Consider the following 11,379-nt stretch of genomic DNA (forward strand, 5'->3'; position numbering starts at 1 on the left):
CTTCAAGTCTCTCCGACCTTGGAAGACCAGATTCGCGAGGCTCAACTTCTTGATGCTATGGTGAAGAAGGTGGAGATTGGGATTGCCAAGAGTCAACCCAAGTACAAGTGCTACCGCCTTGATGACAAGGATACTCTCTTCTTCGAGGATCGTATTGTTGTGCCCAAAGGTGACCTTCGTAAAGTGATCATGAACGAGGCTCACAATTCACTCCTCTCCATCCACCCCGGGAGTACGAAGATGTATCAGGACCTCAAGCAGGCTTATTGGTGGACTCGAATGAAGCGAGAGATTGCTCAGTTCGTGAATGAGTGTGATGTCTGCAGAAGAGTGAAGGCAGAACACCAAAGGCCAGCTGGTCTCCTCCAACCTCTTGCCATTCCAGAATGGAAGTTTGACCACATTGAAATGGACTTCGTGACTGGGTTTCCAAAGTCCAAGCGTGGCAATGATGCTATATTCGTTGTCATCGACAAACTCACTAAAGTGGCTCACTTTCTGCCTATCAAAGAGTCTATCACTACAGCTCAATTGGCGGAGCTGTATACCTCTCGGATTGTCTCTCTACACGGTATTCCACAGGTGATCTCTTTAGACCGTGGCAGCATCTTTACCTCCAAGTTTTGGGAGTCTTTTCAGAAGGCCATGGGCACCAACATCCGCTTCAGCACAGCTTTCCATCCTCAAACTAGCGGTCAAGTCGAGCATGTCAATCAGATTCTTGAAGATATGCTCAGGGCTTGTGTGATCTCCTTCGGCATGAAGTGGGAAGATTGTCTTCCATATGCCGAATTCTCCTACAACAACAGTTTTCAAGCAAGTTCAGGCAAGGACCCATTCAAAATTCTGTATGGCGGGAAGTGCCGTACTCCTCTTAACTGGTCAGAAACCGGTGAACGTCAACTTCTTGGAAATGACTTGATCACAGAGGCAGAGGAGATGTGTAAGGTCATTCATGATAACCTCAAAGCAGCGCAATCGCGCTAGAAGAGCTACTATGATAGTAAGCACCGTGATTTGGCTTTCGAGATCGGAGACCATGTTTACCTCCGCGTCTCTCCAATGAAAGGTACTCGTTGCTTCGGTATCAAAGGGAAGCTTGCGCCTAGATACGTGGGTCCTTTCAAAATCGTCAGCAAGAGAGGCGATCTCGCCTATCAACTCGAGCTTCCTTCAAACTTTGCAAATGTGCACGACGTGTTCCATGTCTCTCAGCTACGCAAGTGCTTCAAGACGCCTGACCGCACCGTCAACTTCGAAGACATTGATCTCCAAGAAGATCTCTCTTATCGTGAGCACCCCATTGCTATTCTTGAAGAGACTGAACGCAAGACTCGCAATAAGTCAATCAAATTCCTCAAAGTCAAGTGGTCACACCATTCCGACCGTGAAGCCACCTGGGAACACGAGGATCACCTCCGTTCTGAGTACCCGGCGTTCCAGTCCTAGATCTCGGGACGAGATCCTTTCGTAGTGGTGGAGTGTTGTAACACCCCGGATGTAATTTACCTAATATGTACTCCAACTCTTGCCGTTTCCGGTGCTAAGTTATTTTATTTCCTCGGGTTCGGGTTTTTGTCTCCGTGTGTTGTTGTCGTTGTCATGCATCTCATATCATGTCATCATGTGCATTGCATTTGCATATGTGTTCGTCTCATGCATCCGAGCATTTTCCCCGTTGTCCGTTTTGCATTCCAGCGCTCCTATCTCCTCCGGTGATCCTTTCTACCTTCTTTTCGTGTGTGGGGGTTAAACATTTCCGGATTGGACCGAGACTTGCCAAGCAGCCTTGGTTTACTACCGGTAGACCGCCTGTCAAGTTTCGTACCATTTGGACTTCGTTTGATACTCCAACGGTTAACCGAGGGACCGAGAAGGCCTCGTGTGTGTTGCAGCCCAACACCCCTCCAACTTGGCCCAAAACCCACCAAAACCCTCTCCATCATCTAGAACGTTCGATCACGATCGCGTGGCCGAAAACCGTACCTCATTTGGAATCTCCTAGCTCCTCCTATGTCCATAAATAGCACCCCCTCCGAAATTCACGGGTCTCCCCTCCCCCCTAAACCCTAGATCCACTCCTCCGCGCAACCGGACGTGTCCGGCCCGCGCCGGACAGTGTCCGCCCACCGCCTCCGGCCAATCAGGAAGCGCCAAGTGGGCGCCGAGCCCCACTTCGCTGCCGAAGCCCGCCGGGTCCGTGGCCGGCCCGCCCGCGCCGGGCCCGTGGCCGGCCCGCCCGCGCCGCGCCCGGGCCAGAGGCGCCTGCGCCCCGCCACCTCATCCTCTACCTCGCACCGCCGCCCGCGCCCGGAGCGCTTCGCCGCGCCGCCGAGTCGCCATCTCCGGTCATCGTCAGCCGCCGCCGACACCGCGCCGCGCCGGCCTCCGCGCGCCCGTGCCGCGCCGGCCGCCGCCGACCCCGCCGCACCACGGCGCCGCCCCAGCACCAAGTCCCCGGCGAGCTCCCTCACTCCGGCCGCCTCGTCCTTCTCCAGTGAACAGTGAAGTCCGGCGAACCTCGTTTCCCGTGCACTGCTACAGTAACCGGATCCAGATCCAGATCCAAAACTCGATTGACTTTCTCCCGAAACCCTAGATAAATTGCATTTTTCATCATGCTATATCTCCGCATCCGTAGCTCCGTTTTGGGCGTGTAGCATATCAAAATGTTCGCCTCAGAGAGTACATCATTTCATCTCATTGCATCATTTTCATTTGAGTTCATCTTGATGCCCGAAATGCTGTTGGAAGAGAGCTATTTGAGTTAATTGTCAGATCTGCTGCACCAAATAGCTATTTGTCATTTTTGCCATGATTAATGTGTGCATGATATGCTCCTGAGCTCTACATGAGTTTTGTTATATGCTTTGCCATCTTTACAGAGGTGCTATCCATGTATTTTTGTGATGTGTGTGGTGACTAGCACAAGCTTGCAAAGTAGTGCATTCGTTAATGCTGATTTCAGGGACTTAGAAATTTCACCAAGTCCTTGATCTGTTCTTATCAATATGCCATATGTTCATGTTGTTTCCTAGTGATCCGTGCCTCTTTTGAGGATGATCAGTAAGGATGATTTGTTAATCTTGTGGTGCTCTATCCATCCATGTCTTTGTTTGCATTTATGGAGCACCCTAGCTTGAGTCAATCGAGCTCTACTTTTGCTATTTTGTGATTCCTGGCAGATTGTCTACTTGTTAGCGATTTTGCCGAGGATGTTGTTGTTGATCCGTGCATGCTATGTTGGTGTTCTTGCCATGTCTAGCTTATACAGTGTGTATTCTTGATGGGTGTATGCTTAGATTGTCATGACATGCTCTGTAGTGAGTGCATCGTGCTCGTAAACATGCCTACTTGCTATCATATTTGCATGCTCCAGTTTTTCACTAAGTCTGTGATCTGATTATGTTTTTGCCATGTTCACATGCTTGCAATTGTATTTTCTGATCCCTTTTGACTCAAGGTCACTAAGTGACTTTTGTTAAGATCTTTGAGTAGCTCCATACCATGCCTTGCTTTGCCATGTTAAGTTCCTGTAACATCTAGTTTTCATGCTTCAAAGTGTGCTACCTGATCTAAAATTCCAGACTTGTGTTAATTTCACTAAGTCTGAAATCTGTTTATCAATTGCACTTTTGCCATGCTTGTTTGAACCTGTTAATGGATGAATTGGCCGTAGCTCAGTGTTCATCTTTTGTCAAGCATCACGAATGGATCCCTGCCATGTATTTTGTTGCCATGTTTGAACGTTGTAGCATAATTATCTTGATGCATTTAGATGGCTACTTGCTGTTTATCGCAGACCGGTGCCATATTTGTTTTGCTTGCCATTTCCAAACCGTGCCTCCGATTGCGGTGTTCTTTATATCGATTTCAACCGAAATAACCTCACCTTTCCAGTGGCACTTTTGGATTTCCAAGTTGAGGCCATGTTCAATCATTCCTTGTCAAATCTTGCATATGCATCACATACCGCATCCCGCATAGCATACCATGTTTGCATCTTGTTGTTTGAACATTGCACGTGGTTGATTGTGTTCCTTTTGCTTGTTTGTCTTGTTTGGGTAGAGCCGGCAGACGAGTTCGCTAATGAGGAGCCCGTTGAGTTTTCTTTCGAGGATCCAGTCAACTCTGACAACTTTGCAGGCAAGATGATCATACCCTCGAAATCACTTCTATCTTTGCTTTGCTAGATGCTCGCTCTTTTGCTATGCCTATGCTACGATGCCTACCACTTGCTTATCATGCCTCCCAAATTTCCATGTCAAACCTCTAATCCACCATGTCCTAGAAAACCGTTGATTGGCTATGTTACCGCTTTGCTCAGCCCCTCTTATAGCGTTGCTAGTTGCAGGTGAAGATTGGAGACCGTTCCTTGTTGGAACATTGTTTATTGTTGGGATATCATTATATTACCTTGTTATCTTAATGCATCTATATACTTGGTAAAGGGTGGAAGGCTCGGCCTTTTGCCTAGTGTTTTGTTCCACTCTTGCCGCCCTAGTTTCCGTCATATCGGTGTTATGTTCCCGGATTTTGCGTTCCTTACGCGGTTGGGTAATAATGGGAACCCCTTGACAAATCGCCTTGAATAAAAACTCTTCCAGCAATGCCCAACCTTGGTTTTACCATTTTCCACCTAGCCTCTTTTTCCCTTGGGTTTCCGGAGCCCAAGGGTCATCTTATTTAACCCCCCCCCCCTTGCCGCCCTAGTTTCCGTCATACCGGTGTTATGTTCCTTGATTTTGCGTCCCTTACGCGGTTGGGTTATAATGGGAACCCCTTGACAGTTCTCCTTGAATAAAACTCCTCCAGCAAGGCCCAACCTTGGTTTTACCATTTGCACTAACAACCTATCACCTTCCCTTGGGTTCTGCAGACTCAAGGGTCATCTTTATTTTAACCCGCCGGGCCAGTGCTTCTCTAAGTGTTGGTCCAAAACAGAGCCACTTGCGGCGCCACCTCGGGGAAACTTGAGGGTTGGTTTTAGCTGTACGTAGTGTTCATCCGGTGTTGCCCTGAGAACGAGATATGTGCAGCTCCTATCAGGATGTCGGCGCATCGGGCGGCTTTGCTGGTCTTGTTTTACCATTGTCGAAATGTCTTGTAACCGGGATTCCGAGCCTGATCGGGTCTTCCTGGGCGAAGGAATATCCTTTGTTGACCATGAGAGCTTGTGATGGGCTAAGTTGGGCACCCCTGCAGGGTTATGAACTTTCGAAAGCCGTGCTCGCGGTTATGGGCAGATGGGAATTTGTTAATGTCCGGTTGTAGAAAACCTGAAACTTATCTTAATTAAAATGCATCAACCGCGTGTGTAGCCGTGATGGTCTCTTTCCGGCGGAGTCCAGGAAGTGAACACGGTGTTGGAGTTATGCTTGAACGTAAGTAGTTTCAGGATCACTTTTTGATCACTTCTAGTTCACGACCGTGCTTTGCCTTCTCTTCTCGCTCTCATTTGCGTAAGTTAGCCATCATATATGCTAGTGCTTGCTACAGCTCCACCTCACCTACCTTTTACCTACCCATAAGCTTAAATAGTCTTGATCGCAAGGGTGTGAGATTGCTGAGTCCTCGTGACTCACAGATTACTTCCAAAACCAGATTGCAGGTGCCGACGATACCGTGCAGGTGACGCAACCAAGCTCAAGGAGGAGCTCGATGAAGATCTTGTTCATTGTGTTGTTTCATTTCAGTTGATCAGTAGTGGAGCCCAGTCGGGGCGATCTGGGATCTGTAGCATTATGGGTGGTCTTCTTTTATTTTGGTTCCATAGTCGGAGCTTGATTGTTTTCTGGATGTTGTAATGCTATATTCATGTATTGTGTGAAGTGGCGATTGTAAGCCAACTCTGTACCTCTTTCTTATTCAGTACATGGGATGTGTAAAGATCACCCCTCTTGCGACATGTCTACAATGCGGTTATGCCTCTAAGTCGTGCTCCGACACGTGGGATATATAGCCGCATCGTGGGTGTTACAAGTTGGTATCAGAGCCTTCCCCGACTTAGGAGCCCCCTGCTTGATCGAATCGCTAGCGTTGTTGAGTCTAGAAAAAATGTTTTGAGTCTTTTAGGATTATATATATCAGAGAATAGGATTCTTTTTACTCCTCAGTCCCTTCGTTGCTCTGGTGAGGCATCCTGACGTAGAGTTTTGACCCTTCTCTTCTCAAATTTCACATTTTTTAGGATCACGCGGGTATCTTGGAATCGTTCCGATGGTTTTGTGACGAGAACATTGTTCTTGGTGCCTCCTGACATTTAGGGGTTGTGGCAGTGTCCCGGGGAGTTGAGCTCTGAGGTGTTGTCGTCACAATTTTATCGTTGTAGTTCTGGAATACCTGAGCTCGCCGACATCGAAAATCTCTTTTATGCAGTTGTTGGCGAGATAACCTCGACGCCACCCAGTACTGGGGCGGGAGTTCAGGAGTATTGCCATAACTCGTATAACGGATGCTTTTCGAAGGTTGAGGTATACAATTTTCAAAGGTTTCTTGGTTATGTGTTGAAGGATGGATACAGCTGGATGTAGGATTTGCTAGTTTTGGTTGAGATATTATGCTTCCCCTGTATCCCCAACACCTGATTGCATAACCAGAAAGTTTCGAGAGTTTATAAGTGGGAATTCAAGTAGCTCCTAGGATATCTTTCCGACAGATGTATGATATGAAATTGGGGTTCGACGTCTAGTGGTCCGTCTATCCACGGTTGGTTTTACAGTGGTCTCGTTGTGTCTTAAAGAGTCCTGGGCTATGCTGACTCGGGGACGCTTCGTATGTCATGTGCACTGCCTTGTACATGATGGTGTTGTACGATCGAGCCTGTGTGGGCCCCACCATGAAAACTTCGAACGAAATCTCTATCATATGTTTTGTTCCGGCTTATTTTGCAAGCCAATCCTTTGTTTCATTTTCATTGTGGTATTCGAGTTGCTTCAAGGCTAAATGTGGATTCCATCCCTTGTCTAAGCGGTGTTCTCATGTTCCTATGTGAATACAAATCCTTCTTAATCTTCGAGTTTGCCAACTCAATTTCTTCTCAACCGACGTGTTTCTCTTCAAGTGAATCCGATCGTTTTCTACATCCGCAAGATCAATTATCAGTTCTTCTCAACGGTGTTCATTTCATCCGCCCCAAGCTTGCCTTTGTTTTCCCACCCTCCCTCCCTTTTTCTTCAAGGACTCAGATTTCTTAATCAAGTATCATCTTATTGTTGTGAAGTCTCTTCATCCTTTTTAATCAATGTTCTTACCCGGCAGTTCTCATGAAGATGCTGTACAAGTTCATCATTCTTCGTTCGTTCTTTTCTCCTCCGGTGGACGCAAATCAAGACTTCAGTGTTGATCATATTCTTTTCCTTTTTTCAAATTCCTTCTCATGCCGGTGCACCTCTTAATCATTCACTACTCGCTATTCATTGTTCCGGAGTGCTGAAGATATCTCAGAAGATTCATGTTTCCACTTTGCATTCGTTCAAGCTCTTTCGAGGATGTTATCTCATTCAAGCCATTTAATTCAACTGGTGCAATCTCTCTTTTTAATCATTCCAATGGTGTTTCTTTTGGGTGGGCCCTAACCCACAGGTCTTTTTCCAGGATCTTACCTGACTCTTCTAATTTTACCAGAGCTATTCCCAAATCTTTCATAGGTTGACGTAAGAATGAATTATCATCAGTCAAATGTCTTTCTCCAAGATCTTTCAAATTATTTTCGTTGTTGATTCAACCTTTATATTCTTCATTATTCCGGAGTTTCTCAACAATTCATGGTGTTGCTTATCGTCGTCATTCTCGGATTTTGAAGATCGAGGAAGAGTTTCTCTTCAATCATATATGTTCTCTCGAAGATTCTCAGTTCTAGCTTGATGCCATCGTCTCATAATTGTTTTGATTATGAGAATTCTTTTCACCCATCCGGAGTAATTCATGAGTATTTTTAAGTTTGATTCTCCGAAGGCCATCATTTCGGGATTATTAATTCTCAGCTTTCAGCTATTGTTCTCCAAATCTTACCGGTGCATCATTCAAATATTCTCTAATCAGATTGTGATCTCTTTGTTCTCATATATTTATATTCCCTCAAGTATCTTCAGTCGTTTTTCAATTCTTACCGGTGATTCATCCATTTACTTCATTCATTTCCAATTCTACCGGTGGTTCATTCAAGATTCCTTTTCTCTTGGTATCATATCAATTCACTCGTTCTTTCCAATCCTAACGGTGTATCATCGAAGACCTCCTCAAGTTTGCACTATATCTATCTTAATCCTTTCTACGAGAATAAGTAGTATGCCAAATCCATTGTTTGTCATCAATTTAATTGGTGAAGGGTACGCATAACATAATTCTTATTATTGTTTCATCCAAGGGATTAATTCCTTATTCCGGAGGCTCATCAAATTCTTGATTTCTTTTGTTCATCTTTCTTTTCCGGAGTTCTAGGTTTTCCGCATTATCTCGTCGCGAAGATCCATCTAATCATTGCAAGGTTTCACCTTGTGTTTTCAACTTCTATTTCTTTCTGTCATTATTTTATTGCTGGAGTTTTTCATGGAGGCTCTACATGGTGGTTCGCCAAGGATTTTTTTCATTCTTCAATTGTCCTCGAGATTTTTCTTGAAGTTAAGATCCGCCAAGCTATACTCCAAAATAAACATAGTGTTCAACACGTGTCTTGTTTTGAGGATTTCAAGCAGTCTTCATCTTGCATTTTGAAGTGCAATTCTTTCATATCTCATCTTTTGAGGTGGTGTTATGTCACTCTTGACAATTTCAATTCGTTTGTCGTGATTCAATAGTTGTCAGGAATGAGAAAATTAAATCCATCAATCTCTTCATTGGAATTAAATTGGGTTATTTTCACCTAAAGCCTTCCCTAAGGAATGTTGCTAATGGTGGTGTCTATCGATAATCCAAGTTTTCCTCCCATTCTCGCGGTAAAAGAAGTTTTTCATCTCTTTGGTGCTCTCACTCAAATCAATAGCTTCCTTTAGTGGTCGTTTGTCACCTCATAATGTTGAGATGTTTCCATAAGCCCACTACAAACTTATTCTTTTCATTGTTGATAATCCAACAACTCCGTTCAACCTTTTCTTCGTAAGCATGCTCTTTCAATTTTATTTGCGAGAGTTGTCATTCTTCTTCTCCGTTCTTTTCTTTCCAACCATCTAGTTTTTTCCATTCATTCGTTTCGGAGGCATTGTGATGTTGCTCTGTCCACTCATCATCTCGGAGTGTCAGGACCATGTTCTTTTCGTGCTTATCCATTTAACCGGAGTGTCGTGCCCTCTTTCCAAGTTCTCCCATCTTATCAAGTTTTACCTCCCTTCTCAACTGGAGTGTTGTCTGAGATCTTTCTTACCCCTTGTTCCATTCTTTCAATAGTTCCAGAGGCAGTGTGTTGTGATTTCATCAAGTATCTTCTCATCTTATCAAGTTCTTATTCAATTCCTTTTCTTATCAGACGGAGTGTTGTCGAAATTATATCATTCTTATTCCTTCTCTATCTTGTTTTAACCGGAGTGGTTCCAATATCTATCTTGTCTTTTAACCTCAAAGTTTCTCGTGATGTTCCTTGTTCCTCTTTACTAACAGAGTGTTTTCAACTTCGTTCATCTTCGTTCTATTCTTTCTTTAAAATTGTTTAACCTCTGAAGGTTCATGGTTTCACTCGTTTGTCCAAGAAGCAATTAGTTTTACCTCTTCTCTTCCTCTTCCGTTTCCCTCCGGTGCCATCCTAGATCTCGGGACGAGATCCTTTCATAGTGGTGGAGTGTTGTGACGCCCCGAGACCGTTGCGCCAGGTGTCTCCTAGTTATTCGCCGTCGTTGCCATGTCTTTTGCTTGTGTGTTGCATCTTATCATGTCATCATGTGCATTGCATCATCATGTTTTCAAAACTTGCATCCGTCCGGGTCTTCCAGTTCCGTTCGTTGTCCGCTCTGAGCCCAGACACACTTGCACGTGCCCGTGGAACGTCCGAGTTATTATTTTATAAGTGGCCAGAAGATGTTCTCGGAATGGGATGAAAGTTGGCATGTGGTCTTATTATAGTGTAGATAGACCGCCTGTCAAGTTTCATTGCATTTGGAGTCCGTTTGATGCCCCAACGGATAACTATATCGACATTATAGTCGGTCTAAACGTCGGACGTTGTCGGTCTCCGAAAACCGTGCCGGGCAGCATCTCTCCCCTCTTCTCTCAGACCAACCCGCTCTCCACAGTCCATTACTTACCGCCAGGCCCAACCTAACCTCTCTCGTCAGCCCGCAGCCCTCCTCGCGCGCGCGTCTGAAAACTGTCCCGGACCCGACCCGGGCAGTCATCACCGATCGATCCGGATCATCCCCTAACATCTACAAAACATCTCTGATTTTCTTTTGGTCTCCCTAACCTTTTATTCTCGATCGTCCGATCACAATCCGATGATCAAAATCCCCCTTCTTTTACCTACATGCTATATATTACCAGACCAAACCCTAATTTTTAGGAGGTGTGCCCTCTCCATCCCATCACGCGCCGCCATCCTCCTTGGATCCCGCAGTGCCTCCCCTGATCTCCTCCTTGTCATCCCCATCGACCCAATCTCCTAGCGCCCCACCTTCTCCCTCAGGATCCCTCCCGATCCCCTCGAATCCACCAACCAAACGCCACCACCCACTCCAGATCGAGAGAAGCTCGATCTCGACCTCTCTCCTGACTAGTGCCTCCCCTCGTGTCCGGCTCATGTCAGAGCTCATCGTCGTCGGCCACCCAAACGCAACAGCAGCCCCGCCGCCGGCTGACCGAATCAGCAGATTAGCGCCTTGCCCCGCCTCCTTCCTTTCCTTTCCATTTTCTCTTTCCACCTCGTGGTCTTATCTCACTCCCCGATCTCTCTCGCAGGAACGCCATGGAGCCCCACAGCAGACGCTCGCCATTGCCGTTGCTCGCCTCGCTGTCCTCCGTCGAGCCCTGCTTCACCGCCTGCTGTCCCGGATTCTGCCGGCCTCATCTTTCCCCCACCATCGCCAGGAACGCCCGCAGGAGCGCCAACGCCAGCAAGCCGCCATCCATCGTTCTCGGTTTCACGCTGCCACCGGCAAGGAGAAGCCCGCGCCTGCAGCCTCTCGTCCCACAGCACGCCCGTCCTCGGAGCCCCTGCGCCGTGCTCCTCCCTCGCAGCAGCAGCGTAGCCCCGAGCTCCTCCTCAACCTCCTCGCGCCGCTGCCTTGCGAGTTCTGCCTCGCCAGAGTGCGTTGCTAGGAACGCCGTGGCCTCCTCACTTTGCTGCCTGGAAGGCGTGCAGCCCGTCCAACTCGCTGCTCATCCCCGTTGACCGCATCGCCCGCGAGAGTCGCCGCCTTGCCAAGCTCCGTCGCCGCCGGTGGTCTTCGCATT

The sequence above is a fragment of the Triticum urartu genome, chromosome 5 (assembly GCF_003073215.2).
Source record: "Triticum urartu cultivar G1812 chromosome 5, Tu2.1, whole genome shotgun sequence".
Lineage (NCBI taxonomy): Eukaryota > Viridiplantae > Streptophyta > Magnoliopsida > Poales > Poaceae > Triticum > Triticum urartu.